Source organism: Gastrolobium bilobum, unplaced genomic scaffold (genome assembly GCF_033153095.1).
Source record: "Gastrolobium bilobum isolate Gb01-03AN ecotype WA unplaced genomic scaffold, APGP_CSIRO_Gbil_v1 utg190792, whole genome shotgun sequence".
NCBI classification, from domain to species: Eukaryota; Viridiplantae; Streptophyta; class Magnoliopsida; order Fabales; family Fabaceae; genus Gastrolobium; species Gastrolobium bilobum.
Genome location: NW_026899558.1, coordinates 3193 through 12354, shown reverse-complemented (window position 1 = coordinate 12354; position 9162 = coordinate 3193). Strand labels below are relative to the sequence as shown.

The 9162-nt window shown below is 40.7% G+C and overlaps 1 non-coding gene across 1 annotated transcript; it reads right to left on the bottom strand.

Annotated features, from left to right (window-relative positions):
* Nucleotides 1–8034: 8034 nt before the first annotated feature.
* On the bottom strand, nucleotides 8035–8141 carry LOC133291460 (small nucleolar RNA R71). Its single transcript, XR_009748802.1, has one exon. It is a non-coding gene; the product is annotated as a small nucleolar RNA R71 (small nucleolar RNA).
* Between the last annotated feature and the right edge of the window lie 1021 nt (nucleotides 8142–9162).

The window sequence follows — 9162 nt, the reverse complement described above, 5'->3', positions numbered from 1 at the left end:
AAAACTATCAATATACGTCAATAGTGAACCTGCACTACTTTACAGCGTTGCAAACTGCAGCAAAACCACTCATCTGTTTTCTCTCAATTTTGATATGTTATAGCTGACATCTAAACCTTCAATTTGATATATCATAAGCCTTGTTTCGATAAGAAACGAAGGAGTTATGAATTTTCTAAGTTAATCACTCTTGTCGTCAACTTCACTGCAAACTGGGCAGCGAACACAAACAGCAACTGCACTCTATTTTCCCCTTCATTGTTGTACCATATTTTAGGACATTAAAGATTACATCCTAAGCTTCACAATGACAGCTCACACGTCTCATTTGACAAAGAATTGAGTGAGATATGACTTATCAAATTCATACACACTTCCCCATCAAATTCTTATAAATTTTGACAGCATCTCCACTGTTTTCCAACATCTAGGAATCTCACGATTCCACTTGGTTCTCAACACCTGATTGACACAATATTCATTCCATTCGAACTCCATAAAAAAGATGGCTCCATGCCACTAGGCTAAACTATCACACCATATCTATATATGTTTGTTAATCCTTACAAAACATTTACATAGGCAACTTAGGCCTCTCAAAATATTATTTCTACTAGTTATCACATCAAAACATATATATACAGAGATTTCACAAAATATATATCCATTCAAATAGCAGCTCCCAAGTACATCTCTAGTCTTCAACAGCTGGTCTCTTACCCTTATCCTTATCTTTTCCTTCCACTCTAGAAGTACCTTATAACACCTTGTATTTCTAAATGTATAATTATATGAGGTAATGATGATTAAATGGTAGGATTAGTGAAAATCCTAAGATTAAAGTCAAATTGCATAAGAAGGGTAAAATAGTAATTTATCAAACACGTAACTCGAGGTATGAAAAATTGAGTAGAAGATCTCAAATGGTAAAAATAATGTCGAAAATGGATTCAGAGCGAAAAATCGAGTGGATAGGCAAGTTTCGGAAAAATTGATGAATAGTAATTTTACCAGTGTAAAATACTGCGGTATAATTATACCGATAAGCGTGAAAATATGATCAGTATTTTTAAGAAATAAAAATATGACGTGAATGAGAAAAATACATAGGTTATGAATTTGTGGATCAAAATAGATGATTTATTAAAGTTAATTCGCAAGTGGGACCCACCTATGGGTTTTAAGTGACTAAGTGACCCTTTTACATTGAAAAATCTGAACTCTCTCTCTCCTATTCCTTCTCCTGCATCGTGACTTTCCTCCATTTTCAAGGGTTTTGGCTCTTTTGTTTACAACTCCCTTTTAGAGCCAATTTTTAAGAGAAACTTCTAACTACAAAGTTGTTCCCCTTGAGATTGTGAGTGACTTTCATGTAGAGTGCACCTTGTGGGGATCATTGTGGAGGGAGATATACCCCTATTTCAGCAACAAAAATATTGGCATTTTAGAGAATTTTTGGTGACTTTTGTGTTGAACCATTGGTTGGAGATCACTCCCTTGGACCATTGGAGGCTATTGGTGGTAAGTTTTCACATTCTCAATGAGTTTTTATTAAGATCATAAAATTGATGAGGGTTTTGAAGTTATGAATTGAGTTGTGGTAGTTAGGAGCATTAAATGATATGTCTCCTTTGAAATTAAATGCTTAGAATGATAAATGATGATAATTGGTGTAATAAAAATTATTGTGATTTGGAAAATTGTAAATTAGTGAAATTTTATGATGAGATTTCAATACTTTATGAATGGTCATGATGATGGGATTGGATAATTGAGTTGTGGAGCATTGGTATGGGTTAATAATGAGATCGCAAGACAAGTGAAAGTGTTAAATTGAATTGAAAGCCTTGGTGTAGGCTTCCTTGCAGAATTCGAACCATAAAGGGTTTGGAGAAAAAATGATGTAAAAATTGTGTAGTTGAGGTTGTATGGTTGTAAATGGTGTTTAAATGGATGGTAGGTTGGTATGATGTTGTGGAATTGGAAGGAAGAATATTGGATGTATGGTTTATGTGGTAATTCGACCTATAAGGAAATTGGATGGAAATGGTGTGAAAAGTATTATAAAATCAATGGTTGGTGCCTTAGTGCATAAATGGTTATGATGATGAGTTAGCTCAAGGATTAAAATGATTGAGATAGTTGTGCTAGAAACCGGTACTGGCTTGGAAAAGCGCGTACCGGAAAGGTGCTCAGAAAATTATAAGAAAAATATGATAATTCTTATAAAATTGAGTAGGTTAAGAATCCATAGTTTGGGATTAAAATCCTAAGCGTAGCAATTAAAGTTAATACTGGGTGATTAATGGTTAAACCGCTATAAATAGCCTTATAATTGGCACATAACCCTAGGACCTCAGTTTTTGTGCGTGAGTGGCTGCTGAGTGTGGGTCTCCTTGCTGACTTGGTGTCTCCTTCACTTGCCTTCACCATTTCTTGAGCTTTGAGGCCATTTCCTTCACTTATTTTTCTCCTAAACACTTGTGGTGAGTAAGAGTGGTCTTTGGGAGTGTGTTGGAGGCATTTTTCTGAGTTGAGGGTGCTGACCTTGGTGGGTGGAGCTGCTGTTTTGGGTTGTTTGGGTGGTTGGAGTCTTGTTCTTGGCTTGTGAACCTTCAAGAAGCTTCTTTGTGAAGAAAAGACCAACCTTTGTGTTGCATTTTCGTACACCTTATTTCCAGAACCTGAAGAGGCAGTGTGGTGAGCTCCATGAGCCATTGATCCTCTGTTTTGAGCTTTGGTGAGTTGTACCTACCTTGAGCTTGTGTTTTAATGGGTTAAAGGTGTGATCTTTGAGTGTTTAAAGAGTTAATCAAGTAACCAACTGGGGTGTGGACCTTAATCAGTATAAAGATGCATGCTTTAACGTAATTAAGTGTTAAAAACGGAACCTTGGAAGGATATCTTCACGAAATGCATTTTCTGCATTCTGTCGTGAAATATCCGGATATGTGCCCGAGGAATATCCGGTTATGTGATATCCGGATATGGGTTTTGAGTATCCGGATATCAGATATCCGGATATGGGATTCTGGATATCCGGATATTGCATATCCGGGTATGTCCAGTGAGATATCGGGATATGGTCCCGAGGAATATCCGGATATTCTGGGATTTCGAAGAACAGTAGCTATGCTGTGTGTACAGTAGGCTATTGGGGGTTTGTGGACCCTAGATTGATGAAGTGGAACTTCTGTAATTAATGAACTAAGTCAGAATCGTTGTGATTAAGGACTTATGGCTTGGTATGGAGCCTTAAGACGTAAAACGTAAGGAACGACATTGTCTTTAATTTATATGCTTGTGTCGCATTATTATTGATATAGTATTGGTCCATAACAGATTGTGAATCTGCTGTGTTTGGACTTTGAGCTGTGGACTCTTGGCTTTGGGTGTTAGCTTGCAAGGTAAGCTTTCGTGTCCTCGGTTTAGCCATGTTGTGGTTCCACCATGTCCCATGGGGGTGTGGTTGTATGCATGCTGTGTTACATGCTTTGAATATTTGAAATGCTGATGAGCTTTATGTGTAATGGCTTTTAATATGCATGTGTTGTTTCATCTTGACGGTAAGCCTGAGTATGTAGCGTCATACGATATGGTGATCCGGGGTGAATGCAAGTAGCGTCTTGCACTAGTGTGGGTATTTGGCGTATGTAAATCCTGCATTTCTCTGGCCAGTATAATAGAATTGACACACATGACATGATTATCTACTGCATTGCACTATTTTAGAACTGATGATGATATCTGCTTTTAAACTTATATTGCACATGTAAGTGAGCTTGGGGTGGAAGATCCTTGAGGACCCCTTGTCTTACTGAGATTTTTTGTTTAGAGATCTCACCCCTCGTTTGGGGAATGCTTATTTCAGGTTCCGGTAGTTTGGTGACTGATACCTCTGGCGGCAGGAGGCCAGAGCTTAGTTGATGATATTATGCTGTTTGCTGCCATGACTGGTTATGGATGCTGTTTATGTTTTTCGTTATTTATGTTTATGTTGTTGTTGAGACTGATGTTGGGCGTGTTGCCTTATTTGAGTGAGCATGGGGATTGTCCATGACACTGTATGTTAGTGCTTTAGATTGGAGTTGTATAAACTGTTAGATGGTCCGGTATACGTTGTTGTAGTTCCGTGACTAGAGCCACACTTTTATTATCTATGTTATGAGGTATATTCAGATATCTGTTTTATTGCAATTACATACAGGCGTTGTTTTATTAATTGATTAATAAGCAAGTTGGTAATGATAATGACATCATAATTGAAAAGAAAAAGATATTCCGCATTTTTATTAAGCGCTGCTTAATACGATAGTATGATAACATTGTCGGATATATACGGGGTGTTACATTTATGGTATCAGAGCAATGATTTGAGGGAAAAGCCTGTATGTATTGCAATAGCTAGAATGTTTGGTTGTGTCTGTCTTGTGTGTTTACTCCGTCGAATTTTAGTATGATAATGCATATGTAATCACACTGTGTGGGCCTGATCAACTCATAATTTGTGTAACTTGTGCAGAGTCATGGTAAGGTCCGGAAGAACACGAGAGACTTCTGAGGATCAACTCGATCCTATCCTGACTGCATTGGCTGAGATGCCGGCGGCTAGGTTAGCCGATCAGGAGGTCACTAGATTGGCCAACACGGCAATGATGGATGCTGTTCGCGAGGCGAACCGGATAGCCGCAGAGGAGGTCCGTGAAGCGAACCGGAGGACCACTGAGGATGTCCTCGAGGCGAACAGGATGGCGAACATGACGATGATGATAGTCATGTTGGAGGAGATGAGGGCTGGTCCTGCTGTAGGCCATGCACCACCGCCATCGCCGCCGCCACCGGCTAGTGTTCAGGATGAGAGCCTGAGTCACATTGGCAGTGCTGCTCATGTCGCTGAGACGAGGGAGACTCTTGTAGAGCCTGCTGAGGATCGTGATGTGATAGACCGCCGGCTGAATGCTTTTAGGAAGCATAAGCCACCTGTGTTTGAGGGGTCTTTGGATCCTATTGCTGCTGCTAGATGGCTGGAGTCGCTGGACAAGATATTTCAGGTCATGCAGTGTACAGATCCGCAGAAACTGATGTTCTCGACTTATATGCTGGAGGGCGATGCCCATGAGTGGTGGACGAACACCTCTCGTGCTTATGAGATGCAGGGTCGTGTTTTGACATGGCCATTCTTCGAGGAGTGTTTCTTGGGCAGATACTTTCCCTATGATGCGCAGGAGAGGAAGCAGGGGGAGTTTGATAGATTGGTTCAGGGCTCGATGACTGTTGACGAGTACCTGGCCAAGTTCAATGAGCTGGTGAAGTTTGCGCACTTCCGGATGGTTCCTCCTACTCCGATGTTTCTGGCTACTAAGTTCCGTAGAGGACTTAGTGAGGTGATTGCTGAGCATTTAGCTGGAGCTGCTTCGAGGGACTTTGGTACACTGGTTCAGCAGTGTAAGCACATTGAGGATGTCTGCATAGCGAGTAAGGCCAAGAGGGCCAAGGTCGACGAGACCAAGGGGACTGTTGGTTCCACTCCTGTTTCTACGTCCTGGAAGGACAAGAGATTTCCTGGGAAGGGCAAGGATAAACAGTTGGCTACTAGGCAGGCGCCTGGTCAGTTCAAGAGGACTGCTTCACAGCAGGGGAGTTTTGCTAGGCCTCCTTCCACTCCGAGATGTGCGGGGTGCGGAAAGGAGCATGTGGGACGTTGTGCTTCGAGGCAGTTGGTTTGTTTCCAGTGTGGCAAGGAGGGCCACTTCGCTAGAGACTATCCGTCGTCGACGGCGAGAGCTGCAGCTGTTCAGGCAGTTCCTTTGCACATGGTTCCGATGGCTTCTACTTCGGCACCTGCAGTGCCACCTTCTGTTGGGTGTGTTTACACCTTGGATAGGCAGCAGTCGGACCGCGCTCCGAACCTTGTTAGAGATACTGTGTTTATTGGTGGTATTGCTGTTGATGCATTGGTTGATGTGAACCCTTAGTTCATCATGGTTTTTAGCAGGAATTAGGATCAAATTGTGTGATTAAACGATGAAAAACAAGGTTAATGTCCTAAGATGTCCTCAATTACAAGTTCAAGAGCTTTATTGGAAATTTGTATGATTCTTGTAGGAAAAGCAAGCTTGAAAGGCAACTAGAGAAGGAAGAAGATTCTGGAGCTCAAGAGGAGAAAAATTGCCTAAGTGTTGAGCGCTAAAATGTCCACACTGAGCGTTTTAGCGCCCTGCTACAGGAAGAGGCCAAAACTTGCTGGTGATGAGCGCTAAAACGCCCACACAGAGCGTTTTAGCGCGCTGCTGCACTTAGAAGATGGAAAATTGCTGGTCTTGGGCGCTAAAACGGCCTGCAATAAGCGTTTTAGCGCCCTGAAGTGGAAAAAGGACTCTGGTCTCCACCGCTAAAACGTCCAAATCAAGAGTTTTAGCGTTGGAGTCAGTTAAATTCAGTTGAGCATCCACCAAGTTTGGACGCTAAAATGGTCATTCCTTAACGTTTTAGCGTTTTTGTCAGTTAAAAGCAGTTGAGCATACGTAAAGCATGGACGCTAAAACGGTCACTTATGGACGTTTTAGCGCCCACATCAGTTTTCTGTTTTTAATTGTAACACTATAAAAGGCAAAGCCTTCACACTTAGTAAAAGATCTGGAATTTTCTCTCTCTCTCTTAAACTTTAGTCTGACTTCTCTCTAAATTCTCTTAGTGTTTTAGTTTTTGTATTAGGATTTCTTTGTAATAGTTTGGAGATTGAAGACCTTCAACATGGAAATGAAGTTATCTGATTAATATGATGAAGTATTTTTCATCTGTTGATTTGAGATTTTCTGATTTAATTATTTCTATCAAGGAAGTAGTGTAGAACAGGGATGTTTATATGACTTCTGTATCTGATAATCTCAACATCAGAATTCTAGTACTCAAGGGATTGATGCTAGAGTTCTGATGTAATCTTAAGACTTTAGTATTTCATGCATGTATTAAGAAAGAGATCACCAAGGGATTGGGGTTTCTGATTAATGTATCTATCAGGGTAGTAAGGGATTACATCTTGATGATAAGTAAAAGGTTGATTAACATCACATGGAAAAGAATTCATCATATGATCAGTTTTTACATGGGTTATTATGGAGGAAAGTTGTTTTCTGACTACTTGTTGTTTTATTAATTCTTAATCCATATTTATTTTGTGTCAAATTACTTACAATCAATTTTCTGGTGACAAATTATTCATGACTTTTACAAATTCTTATCTGATTCAAATTAGTTTTCTATGGTTTATTGGTGCTTGAACACAATTCCTCGTGGGAACGATCTTTACTCATCATTTTATTACTTGTACGACTAGTGCACTTGCTAAACGTCCAACAAGTTTTTGGCGCCGTTGCCGGGGAATTTGTTTTTCAACACTAACTGATACCATAGAATTCTGAGATTGAATCCTTTTATTTTCAGTATTTTAGTTTATGTTAAGTTTCTGGTCAATTTTGATTCTGGTATATGCGAGGTACACTTGATCCGAATTTGTTGTTGTATGATCCAGAATTAGAAAGGACATTGAGGAAGCACAAAAGGGCAGCCAGGCAAAGGAGACAGTTGCAAGAAATTGGTGAATCCAGTACGGTTAATCAGGAAGAGATAATGGCAGAGAATCACAGACCACCACCACCACCACCACCATAGAGGACACTGGGAGAGTACATGACTCCTGCAGTGATTCCTCCAATTGGGAGTGTTGTGCGCCCAACAGTGGAGCCCAACAACTTTGAATTGAAGCCTGCTTTGATACATTTGGTGCAGAAGGATCAGTTTGCTGGAACCAGTGCAGAGGACCCTTACTTGCACATAGAGAACTTTCTGTTGTTGAGTGATACTGTGAAGATAAATGGTGTCACAAGAGATGCAATTCTGTTGAGACTATTCACTCATTCACTGACGGATGATGCAAGGAGATGGCTGCAATCATTGCCACAAGGAAGTATAACAACTTGGGATGATCTGCAAACCAAGTTCTTGCAGAGGTTTTTCTCAGCATCCAAGAGGGCCAAGTTGAAGGATGAGATTACAAGCTTTAAGCAGAAAGAGTCAGAATCCATTTATGAGGCTTGGGAGAGATTCAAGACTTTGTTGAGGAAATGTCCACAGCATGGAATTGAGGCATGGCAACAAGCAGCAATCTTCCTACAAAGAATGACCACTAACACTAGAACCTTGGTGCATGCCACTGCTGGTGGATCATTGACTACCAAGACTCCTCAAGAAGCCTTGGATATCTTTGAGTCATTGGCATCTCAGGAATTTGATAATGCCCCAGTGGCTGACAGAAGGACAGGAATCATCAGGTTGGATGGGTATGATGCTCTGTTGGCAAGGAATGATCAGCTGATGCAGACACAGAGACAACAGCAGCAACAGTTGGATACCCTTATTAAGCAACTCTCTTCACAAAAGGTAGCTTCTGTGGAAACCAAGAGTGTATGTGCTATCTGTGGCAAAGGCCATGTGACAGAGGAGTGTGATTATGGGGGATCACCAGAACAAGCAGAGGTGAATGGAGTGTGGTATGATCAGAATAATCAAAGGAACTACAACAATCAGGGAAGGAATGTTTATGTGCCACCATGGAAGAACAAGAATCAACACCCAGGATTCAGCTATAGTTCCAACCATCAATTGAACCCACCATTACATCCTCCACCACCACATATGAAGGAGCAGTCAAGTGATCCTGCTGCATGGGAGAAAGCGTTTGCTCAGTTATCTAAGACAACTCAGGATTATATCCAGGGGTCTAATTCATTCAGGGAAGAGACAACTGCATTCATGCAGGAGACCAGAACTTCTTTCAGAAATCAGGAAGCATCAATCAGAAATTTGGAGACCCAGATTGGTCAATTATCAAGACAGATATCAGAGAGACCACAAGGGAAATTTCCAGGTGATACATTAGTGAATCCTAAGGAGCACTGTAAAGCAATTATGACAAGAAGTGGGTTGGTACTTCAACCAGTGAAAAAGAATGTGGAAAATAAAAAGAATGAAGAAGAGGTTGTGGTTGAAGATGTAGTCTCTGATGATGAAGTAGAGAAGATGAGAAATGAGAAAAGTGAGAAGGAAGTAGTTGTTAGAGATGTTATAGTTGGAATTGAGAAAGAAGAGGAAGGGAAGGACAAT